The following is an 11,054-nucleotide window of genomic DNA, read 5'->3' as shown; positions in this document are numbered from 1 at the left end:
AGAACTATGAGCTAAATACACGTATTTTCTTAATAAAGTTAGCCTGCCTCAGGTATTTCATAATAATAACGTAAAATGGACTAATGCAGATGTGTAATCTGAAACTGAAATCCTTTGGTCTGTTTTGTATTTTGAGTGTGCCTTTTTGCACCTGCATATTTTGTGATCTCGTGGATTGGTCACTTGGAAAACTGTTTCACTGAGTTATGCAAATCTTCCAAATGTGACATATTTCCTTATACAATATCAAAAACTGAATCTCATCAGAAAAAAATCTTCAAGTATTAGAAGCTGCCAAGCTCACAGTGGCAGATACAGATTTTCCAAATCTTCCTGTTTGCATGAAACCTGAAGTTTATCATTGGCAAGAAAATGTTTGCCAAAATAATGAATTCTGAATAACCATAATCTGATGGCCAGTCATCTTTTCAGGCAACATTTTTTTTTAATGAAAATGTTGCTAATTCAGCTTGCAGTGAAATAATCACAAGTGTTTTTCCTCAAGACAAACCACAGTCCTTTGGTATGCAGCAAAAGAGCTTTGTGCATACTTTCTGTTTCTTCACAAAGATTATTGAGGTGTGTGCTCAAGGGTGCAATGTAATACAATTAGTCCTTTTTTCTGTTTCATTAATTGATGGTGCAACACTTGCCTTTGTTAAAATCATGACTGCACAGGACTGGCGAACACAGTGGTTACCAAGGATGGTTTGGTGTTTTGCTGCTTCAAGTTGTGGTAAGGACCACAGTTTGACCCAACATGACTCGTTTTTTTTTTTTTTTTTCCCCTTTCCACCAATCTTAATATCTCAATATAGTGAAGAGGCAGACCATGTCTCAGTAGTGTTATGAAAATAGTTTTTTTTTTTTTTTGACAGGCAGAGTTAGACAGAGAGAGAGAGAGAGAGAGAGAGAGAGAGAGAAAGGTCTTCCTTTTTCCATTGGTTCACCCCCCAAATGGCCACTATGGCCAGCGTGCTGTGCTGATGCGAAGCCAGGAGCTGGGTGCTTCCTCCTGGTCTCCCATGCAGGAGCAGGGCCCAAGCACTTGGGCCATCCTCCGCTGCCCTCCCAGGCCACAAGAGAGCTGGACTGGAAGAGGAGCAACTGGGACTAGAACCCTGGGGTGCCGGCATCACAGGCGGAGGATTAGCCTAGTGAGCCGCGGTGCCGGCCTGAAAATAGTTTTGACTTCATGGATAACTGAATCAGTCTTAGGACCTGTGAGGGTCACACTTTGAGAAGCAACACATATGAGGCTGGGATACCAAATGGCTATGGAATGCCAGGAGCTCCAGGTGTTTGGGCTTAGTTCTTGTTCTCAGTGGCTGGCCATGATGGAATGGCTGAGAGGAGCTCTATGTCGTCTTCACTCTGGGACTGAGGGTATGGAGCTACAGAGTTTTAAGGAATAATCATTGACTTTCTCAAAGGTTTTCAATGCAAAATTACCAAATTCCTCATGCTGTTGAGTGGCCTCCTCATTGATTTTTCCTAGTATATAATAAGCTTCATGAAAGCAGGGACTGAGAATTACTCGCTTTGGGAATAGCTAGATTCCGGTGCTCATTTGATTGTCAGAATTGGTTGCCTCTTCCCTGGAGCTGATTCTTATCGTCTCAACAAGAGTCATGTGTTCAACTTGGACCAATCACTGTGACCAGGAGGTTGTAGTGCTCTGATAGGCCAGGCTAGAAGATACTCCCACCTATCACTGACCACATGAGAAACAGAAGGCACTAATCTACAGGAGCTTCAGAATCTACTTCATGGGTCAGTTGTTGCTCTTAAGAAGAGTGCAACTGGGCCGGTGCCGTGGCTCACTTGGTTAATCATCTCCTGCGGTGCTGGCATTCCATATGGGTGCCGGGTACTAGTCCTGATTGCTCCTCTTCCAGTCCAGCTCTCTGCTGTGGCCTGGGAGGGCAGTGGAAGATGGCCCAAGTGCTTGGGCCCCGCACCTGCATGAGAGACCCAGAAGAAGCACCTGGCTCCTGGCTTTGAATCGGCACAGCGCCAGCCGTAGCGGCCATTGGGGAGTGAACCAACGGAAGGAAGACCTTCTCTCTCTCTCTGTCTCTCACGGTCTATAACTCTACCTGTAGCTAATAATAATGAATTAATGTGTACTGTGGCAGGAAGCACTTTCATGTATCACTCTGTGAAGCATGATTCTTTGTTTAGATCAAGTGACTGCTCTTCTAAATTAACTGCTCATTTTCAATACTGTTTTCTTGTGCAATACGAGTTATATAACAACGCATTGACTACATTAAGAAGAATCATACAAAGAGTAAAATGGGTGCCAGCTTTATATTTATGCTTAGATGATTCAAATAGAAAAATTAATTGCCATAATTCATTAACTTCTATAATGGTTTGAATTTTTAACCCAAGTATTGGAAACAAACTAAATTTGGAAATTCAGTACATTGAAGGTGGAATATTTGATATTATCATGGATGTTGTACATTAAGTTAAAAAGGTCAACATTAAAGATAAAATTATGTTTGAAAGGCAATAATCCAGGTAAAATTTTGTTGTTACACAGTTTCAAGGTAACACAAACTATTTCTTAATGATGAAGACTGTGAAGCAAAATAGTACTTTGAAGTAGTTGTATGGTACATGATTCACAGTTGCACTCAAATAAGCTGTGATATTCAAATAGATCTTTGTCCATACAATTTTACATAATTTTCATATAAACTACAAAAGTGTGTTAAGACTAATATTTTATTAAAGAACCCTCTTCTGCATGGCAGTATATACCTTTTGCTTAGCTCCCTGGTAACAGTCAGATATTAGAAATGTTTGAATCTACAGACAAGAGTCAATTGAATCTGTTGGCCATTACAAATTTATTTAACTTAAAATGCAACTTGGAAGAATAGTGCAGGCAATTTTATGAAAATATTAAATGTGATCAAGCCATTCATTCTTTAGAAAATATCCTTGATATTATAAGAGAGAAGGATATGGTTAAAAAATTGATGGAAGTGGATAATGATGTATGAGGAATAATTATTCTGCTAGTTATTTTTAACATTCAGAAAATCAATGTAAAGGAATCCTCCCCCTCTGGTCATGCATGAGTTTTTTTTAATTTATTTTTTTGAGGAAAATACTTTAGAAGACAGTTTTAAAATAGAACTATTTTATAGGCCTATCAATTTAATGAAACCAATTTGTTGCTCAGGAAATACATAGTTTAAAAATCATATAATTACTATTATTAAAAAAAACTATTTACTCTCAAAATGCCCTAGTTGTAAAGATAAATTATATGGTCATTTTAGGACTAGGGGGATCAGCCTCACTGGAAGTCCACAAACTGAGGGTGAGGAAGAGGAGTTCTGCCAAGAAATACATGTGATGATGGCATGGATGCTAAGAGGGCAAAACCAACATGTCTACCATAGCCTTAGATTAGGACCTGCATTTTCTGGCCTTACCTCTGATGCTCGAATACTACATTTAACTTTCCACAGTTCTCCACTATTTTTTTGTAAAAGATTTTTATTTATTTATTTGAAGAGTTACAGAGAGAAAGGGGGAGAGAGGGAGAGAGAGAGAGAGAGAGAGAGAGAGAGAGAGGAGATCTTCTATCCATTAGTTCACTCCCCAGATGGCTGCAACCATCAGGGCTGAGCCAGGCTGAAGCTAGGAGTCAGGAGCTTCATCCAGGTCTCCCATGTGAGTGGCAGGGGTGCAAACAGTTGGGCCATCTTCTGTGGCTTTTCCCAGGTGCATTAGTAGGAAGCTGAGTTGGAAGTGGAGCAGTTGGGACACAAATCAGTGCTCAAATGGGATGTCAGCATCACAGGTGGCAGCTTAACCCGCCATGCCACCAAGCCAGCCCCAGTTTTCCACTCTTACGTTATTCCATTTCTTCCCCATGCAATTCAGTCCACCAGCTCCTCCCTACAGCTCCCAAGCACACAGCTTCTCTTCCTGCCCTGACAGCAGCCCAGAGAGGTTTAATCTATAAATGTCTCTAAGAGCTACAGCAAGCTCAATTCCCTGCAAAATAAATTCATAAAACTGAAATCATTGTTCTCAGCCAAGTGAGTGAAAGCGAAGCCAGGCAGAAGTTGTCAAACAAAGCCTCAGGAAAAACGAGAAGAGACTGTAAAATACTTAATATGTAAGTGGTATATATTTCAGCAGCTTCTCCCTGTCCTCCAACCTGTGGGTTTTGTTTTTATTTGTCATAGTAAGTTGTGGTTGCCAAAGCAAAACAGTCACTCCATTAATTATAAAGCAAGGGGGAAAATGGGTATTGATCTGAAGTAGTTCCATTCTACTTGCTCAGTGTTAATTGAAAGTTACTCCTCTGATGCCACTTAAAAGAAATCTTCTTAGGAACTACAGAAAATAATGTTTAAAATATTCATTCAGGGTTAAGCAAACTCAGAGTTGAGCCTTTTATAAAAAAGATTTTTTAAAATCAGGACTGGATTTTATGTAGAACAAAATGATTCTTTAGTTCCCTTTATGTCTCATGGTTCAATAGCTTACTTGCTGATGTGCATAACCGGGGGTGATCACAGTGTTTGTGCAAGGATACTGAGCTGCCTCCCTACCTGTCATTCATTGATTTATTCAGTCCCTCTTTCTAGCTACCAGGCTCTTGACTCCAATAGTGATAGGACACCAGTTTAGGTGTAACAATATTTGGGATGTAATAATAATTTTGGCTAATGTTTACAGAGAGCTTACTGTTTGCAATATGCTGTTCAGATTGTTTTATGGACATGAAGTCATTTAATTCACTACAGCTTATCAGAGAGATATGGACATCACTTCTGCTTTACAGAAGAGAAAACAGATACAGAGAAGAAAACTTGCCCAAGTTCACTCACCTGGTAAGTGGTGCAGGTAAGATTTGAACCCAGGCATCCTTGCTTTACAGTCTGAGCTTTTAACTGCTAGCTGCCTGCGGTTACTCATATTCCATGGTTTGTCTGTATCAGCATCTGAGGTGGCCTGTGCTGACTACAAAATTGCTTAGCTGATAATTTCTGTACCCATACCCTGGAACAAGAGTTGGATACAACTGGAGTAAGCACACTTGATGCAAAAACTATGAAGGTCTTTGACAGTTCTTTTCCATTTCTTTTTTTTATTTTTTATTTTTTTTGATAGGCAGAGTGGATAGTGAGAGAGAGAGAGACAGAGAGAAAGGTCTTCCTTTTGCTGTTGGTTCACCCTCCAATGGCTACCGCGGCTGGCGCACCGCGCTGATCCGATGGCAGGAGCCAGGTACTTATCCTGGTCTCCCATGGGGTGCAGGGCCCAAACACTTGGGCCATCCTCCACTGCACTCCCTGGCCACAGCAGAGAGCTGGCCTGGAAGAGGGGCAACCGGGAAAGAATCTGGCGCCCCGACCGGGACTAGAACCTGGTGTGCCGGCGCCGCTAGGTGGAGGATTAGCCTATTGAGCCGTGGCGCCGGCCTCCATTTCTTTTATAAAGAATCAGTGACAACCTTTTTGCAGAATTGGCTAAAGCTCTGTTCAAGCCAGTTCTGGATTATCTTATTTTACTCTCAGTGTCTTAATGTACGCATGTACTTAGGAGTAAGGAAGACCTTGTTTGCTATCCAAGCTTCACCACCAATTTTGTCACCAGGAAAGTCAGGATGTCTGTGGCAGTGTTGCAGAGGCTGTGGTGTCTCCACTTCGGGAATGTTGTACAACTTATTTTTGCTGTAATTCAGTGAGTAATTTAGTGTTTGTCACAGGAGTATTACAGATATCACTTCAGTAATAAATGAAAGTGTTGGGACATACTGGATTTCACTGGCTCTGAGAACATTTTCCACATTTTAACTTCTCCCAAGTTAGGATGTGCCCCACAACCAATGGCATATTGCAATAGATGGCAATCAAGATGTTGTTGTCATTGCTTATGGAGCTGAGGACTTGGTTTTTATTCCTGGCTCCTTCAAATAATGAATATGATAAGTCCTGATTTCTGTTTGAAAACCTTCCATTGATACATTTGAAAAAAAATTTTTTAAGTTTGTTTACTTTCATTTACTTGAAAGTCAGAGCCAGAGAGAGAGAGAGAGAGAGAGAGAGAGAGAGAAACAAGATAGACAGATATCTTCCATATGCTGGTTCACTACTCCAATGACCACAAAGCCAGGGCTGGGCCAAGCTGAAGCCAGGATCCTGGAGCTCCATCTGGGCCTCTCACATGGGTGGCAGGGACCCAAGCACTTGAGCCTCATCTGCTGCTTCTTGGGATGCATTAGAAGAAAGCTGGATCGGAAGTAGAGTCACTAGGTCTTGAGCCAACACTGACCCATTCTTAACCCACTATGCCACAACCAACCCCTCCATTAATTCCTGTCAGTAAAATGATGTTTCAGCACCAAAACTCGCAAATTAGGTGTGTGAGGGTTTTGAAGGGACATACCCAAGGCCAACAGAACAGCATTTTTTTTTTTCAGGGAATGCTATATCAACAATGCATTTGATGGCATGGGGAATGAAATTATACAGACAAGGGAAAAATGGACATTAACCAGTACAACTCAAAAGGAATTTAGAAGAGTTGGACACTGAAGTAAGCATTTTAAGTAGTATGTTAAGCGATTGATTTTGCCTATGTATACCTTTTTGTGTACAAGAATGATCCATGATAAGCTAGGGTTTTTAGTATCAACTAGTCTAATCCTTGTAGCAATCTCATGAGATAAGTATAATCATTTAACAAAGGAAGAAAGAGAGTTTGTGTAAATCCAGCCCATCTGGAGCCAGATCCTGTGTTCTCAAACATCATCCTGCACTGCTGCTGTAGGCGCATTGCAGTCACTCAAGAAATGACCATGACTGTCCAGCATCGGCATCCACGAGGGAGGGAGTAGTTCCAGGACCCCTTGTGGGTGCTGAAATCCCCCATGGGTGCTCAGGCTGTTTCTCTACAATGGCCTGTGATTTGCATAAGGCCTACACAGATCCTCCTGGATACTTTAAATGATCTCTAAATTGCTTATAACACCTAATAACAGTGTAAATGCTGTGAATAGTTGTACTGTTATTAGTTAGGGAATAATGACAAGGGTGTGTACATATTCAGTATGGACGCAGTTTGTTTTGTCAAATATTCTTAATTTAAAGTTGGTTGAGTCTATGTATGTGTAACCTGTGGGGCTGTCTGTATTATTACCATTAAGTGTCTGATATATACAACATATTACTTCAAATGCTTACTTCAGTGTCCAACTCTTCTAAATTCCTTTTGAGTTGTACTGGTTAATGTCCATTTTTCCCTTGTCTGTATAATATCATTCCCCATGCCATCAAATGCATTGTTGATATAGCATTCCCTGAAAAAAAAAATGCTGTTCTGTTGGCCTTGGGTATGTCCCTTCAAAACCCTCACACACCTAATTTGCGAGTTTTGGTGCTGAAACATCATTTACTTGGAATTTCATCCTGTTCCTCATGAATATAAACATATTTAAAAGCTTTGACTTAAATGCAGCATCTGAGTTAAAATATTTCAGAACAAGAGCTCGACTGGGGACACTTCCTCTCCATTTAAATTGTCTCAGTCTTTGTATGGGTCTACACTCTGATAGATGCATGCGGATGTTTAATTTTAATATAATTATAATGAAATCTGGCTCAGTAGCACCATTTACTGTCAAGAGCTTAGTAGGCACTTGTGACTATCCAGTACACTGACGGCTTATACACACAAAGTTCTCTTGGACAGCAGTGGTCTGGGTTTTGGTCCAACACCACCCTCTCCTAAAGTGATCTCTAGGATCTTAGATGTGCCTTCCTTGCTCATTCATTTGATATTTGCTGGACACCTTCCTTGCACCCAATGTCGGGTGGTATGACAATGAGCAGAAGCCAGAGGCCACCCCCTCCATTCTTGCAGTCTTCCTCCAGCCTCAAAAACTCCCTTCCACGCCACAGTCTGCTTGTTTTTTGAGGGATCTATTGCAGAATGTTCTGAATATGTTCTTTTCTCATTGGAGCTTGCCAGGAACACCTCGTCCCCTACAAAAATAATCTCATTGCTCTTTAGCACTCACAGGGAGCCTCTGCTACGTGGCTACTGCCTCCATCTCCAGCCTTGGTGCTCTCTAGCCTGCAGCTTCATGGATGAATGCTGCCAGGAACCCTCCTGGGCATTGCAACTCTCAGACCCAGGCTCGGAAGGCCTGATTTGCAGCTTTGCCCTCCCAGGCGTTGAGAGCCAAGAGCCAAGAGCTGGCCCCACAGGCAGGGCTGGTGGCAGTGTCTTCAGAGTTCTCCCCAACTGCACTGTTCCCAATCTTCATCTCAGCTAATTCCGACTCATGCTCTAAGAGGTGGCTGAGATGGCACTTTCGTTAGCACATCCACTTGAATCCCCATGACACACTGTGTGCTCTTTCTCCCCAGTGCTCTTGTAGTACCTGATTGCAGACTATTTAAGTACCGACTGTGTCGGTCAATTATTGCTAAGGTCTGGGGGTACAAAGACAAATGAGACTGAACCCCAACCCTGTGAGCTAAGCATTTACAGAGACAGATAGTAAATGTAAGAGAGAAGTGATATGCACATTCATGGAAGGAGCTCAATGCAGGGAGATAAAGATAGTCAAGAGAGGTATTCAGATTGTGACAGTGAGTTATGAAGCCTTCCACTGGGCCTGGCGTCTATCATATAGTTGTTCCACAAATAGGTGTAAAATAACTCCATGCATAGTGATAGTAGCCAGCAGGTATTGCGCTTGCTTTATGTGCCCAGCTGTTCCTGTAGTGGGTAGATCTGTGTGCGTTTGATCACTTACACATCATCACTACTGGGGAGTCATGCACTGTGATATCATTTTGCAGGTGAGGAGACTGTGTTTTTTGTCAGTTGTCATAGTCACCCTAGCTAGTCAGGGTCAGAGCAGCATCTGAATTTGGGGCCGACTGAATGAGCTTTGTCCTCTTACATTATGTCAAACTCCCACCCATTATGAATGACATAGGGTTTTGCAGAATAAACAGAAGTTCCTCATGCGGACAACAAGGGTGATGGGCATTCAAGGTGGAAGGACAAGCAAAGATATTTTAAAGGTGATGCTCAGGGAGGTTAATTAATTTGCCCAAGGTCATACAGTGAGGATTGAGAGTTTGGACATGTTTCAGAGTACTCATTAAATGCCAAGGCTGGGATGATGAAATGAGAAATGAAAGAAGACTTTTTTCCCCCCAAAAAACCCCTTGTCTCTCCCACATGCTATGTAAAAATGAAAGGACTATTGATTGGTAGGGCAGAAAGTGTAGTTCGTAATGAGATTCCTTCTGAAAATCCTTTAAAGTCTCCATAATTAATTTATTTGGGAGGTGAAACAAACTGTGCACGTGAAATGAGTTAAAATTACGACTGGCCCACACTGGGTCTGCTGCCTGAGGCTGCATGGCCTGATGAAGGGCACTGGGATTCAGGTCCACACACCACCCTTCCATTGCCCTTGCAATCGGATTCTGGGAATCAATTATTGATCACACCGTGGCTGGGGCAGTCTCTCAGCCAATGCAGCTCAGCTTTGCTGTGGCTTCTTCACTTGTTTTTGTCCTGCTCAAGTTAGGCAGGGAGCAAGAGTCTTGAGAGGAGGTGGGGGTGCCTGCCAGTCCTGCTTCTTTGAGTCTTTTCACATGGAATCACAATTTGGGAGCCCCTGATAGTACAACAATGTAAGTGGTTTGGAAATAACGTGCTGAGTTCAAGAGGAGGCCAACCTCAGCTATGCTGAGGCAAGCCGGAGAAGAACAAATATGAGGGGTGTTCAAAAAGTGTGTGGAAATGCACATTATGAAATAGCTATGTATGAATATTCAAATTTTTTTGCACCAAAACGAACTCTTATTCAAATTTTTTTTTTTTTCACAAACTTGCTGAACTCCCCTCATGCACATATTTTATCTGAGTGTCACAGAGATGGCCATGTAGGTTAAAGCAGTTTTGCAAAATTTTTTTACAAATGCCATCATTTAATCTAAACAACCCTGCAAGAGAGGGTTTGTTATTCTCATTTGATCCAGAGAAAATGAAAGCTTTAAGAGGTTACTAGCTGAGGCAATTTTGAAATCCAGGAGGCCTAACTCCAAATCCGTTGCTTGCTTTCCTATACCGCAGTGTCAAAGGCATCCTTGGAGAAAAGAATTGCCTGAAGGGGTCCCATGGGAAATTATCTCAAGACAATGCTAACTCCACGGCAGGCTCTCACAAAGCTCATGTAACAGAGAGGCTCAAGGACCAAGGCTTGAATCACTTGGTTGAGTCTATAAATTTCAAACACAGAGCTTGAAGCAAGTGTAGTGGGGTGGAAATTAATGTACTTAGCAGAGTGTGTGAGCAGGGGAGAAGGACCATGCTACCTGATCTCTGGTTTATGCAGGGTTCTTTGTTTCACCTGTCTCTGCTACATCAACCTACTCTGCTGCTGCTGAGGACATGGAGGTCAGAGTTGAGGCCGAACAAGGAAGTTGGCAGATGAAAGGTACCTGGGGTCAACATGGTACAGCAAGAGATGCAGGACAATTGCACCTGGCCCCCGACTGTAACTTGCTGATCACCTTGATGAGAAGGATAAGAAGCTATGGATTTCATCTGGCAGAGGAGCTGTAGCACCAAAGCGAGTGTCAGCAAAGGTGGCTGATTAATAAATATTGGACACTCAGTGTGTATTAAATGTGCTATGATTATTTCAAAGCTCAGGTGCCTCATGGATATTCAGTGAGTTACAAATGTTTGATACCTCTTGATCTCTCCATCTCTTCCTATGTCCAGCACTCAAACACTATACCTTATGGAGGCTAACATGTCTCTATAAGTTACTACTTTGTTTATATATAAGAGGGTATTTTAAAAATTTTATGGAAAAATGGGATGAAAAATATAAGTTTATTTTGGTTAAAATTTTTTGAAATTTATGCATAATTTTTTGGTGGAACATGCCGTTTCCATGAAGTTTGTGAAGCTCACTCATACTTAGTGAAGTCTGCCTGTGTCTCATAAATTATATGTTCTCTACTGAGCTTCATTTATTC

General features: G+C 41.8%; 1 long non-coding RNA gene across 1 annotated transcript in view; it reads left to right on the top strand.

The window, feature by feature from the left end:
- The window catches only part of LOC127486446 (uncharacterized), a 27,930-nt gene extending 17,258 nt beyond the window's left edge, over positions 1-10,672 (top strand). Inside the window, exons 2-3 of the long non-coding RNA XR_007913143.2 lie at positions 4,782-4,881; positions 10,403-10,672. This is a non-coding gene — a long non-coding RNA (uncharacterized lncRNA). The remainder of the gene's footprint in view (positions 1-4,781; positions 4,882-10,402) is intronic.
- The last annotated feature ends 382 nt before the right edge of the window (positions 10,673-11,054 follow it).

This window comes from Oryctolagus cuniculus, chromosome 2 (genome assembly GCF_964237555.1).
Source record: "Oryctolagus cuniculus chromosome 2, mOryCun1.1, whole genome shotgun sequence".
NCBI lineage: Eukaryota > Metazoa > Chordata > Mammalia > Lagomorpha > Leporidae > Oryctolagus > Oryctolagus cuniculus.
The sequence above is the reverse complement of the archived record's forward strand: the minus strand, read 5'-3'. Positions and strand labels throughout refer to the sequence as shown.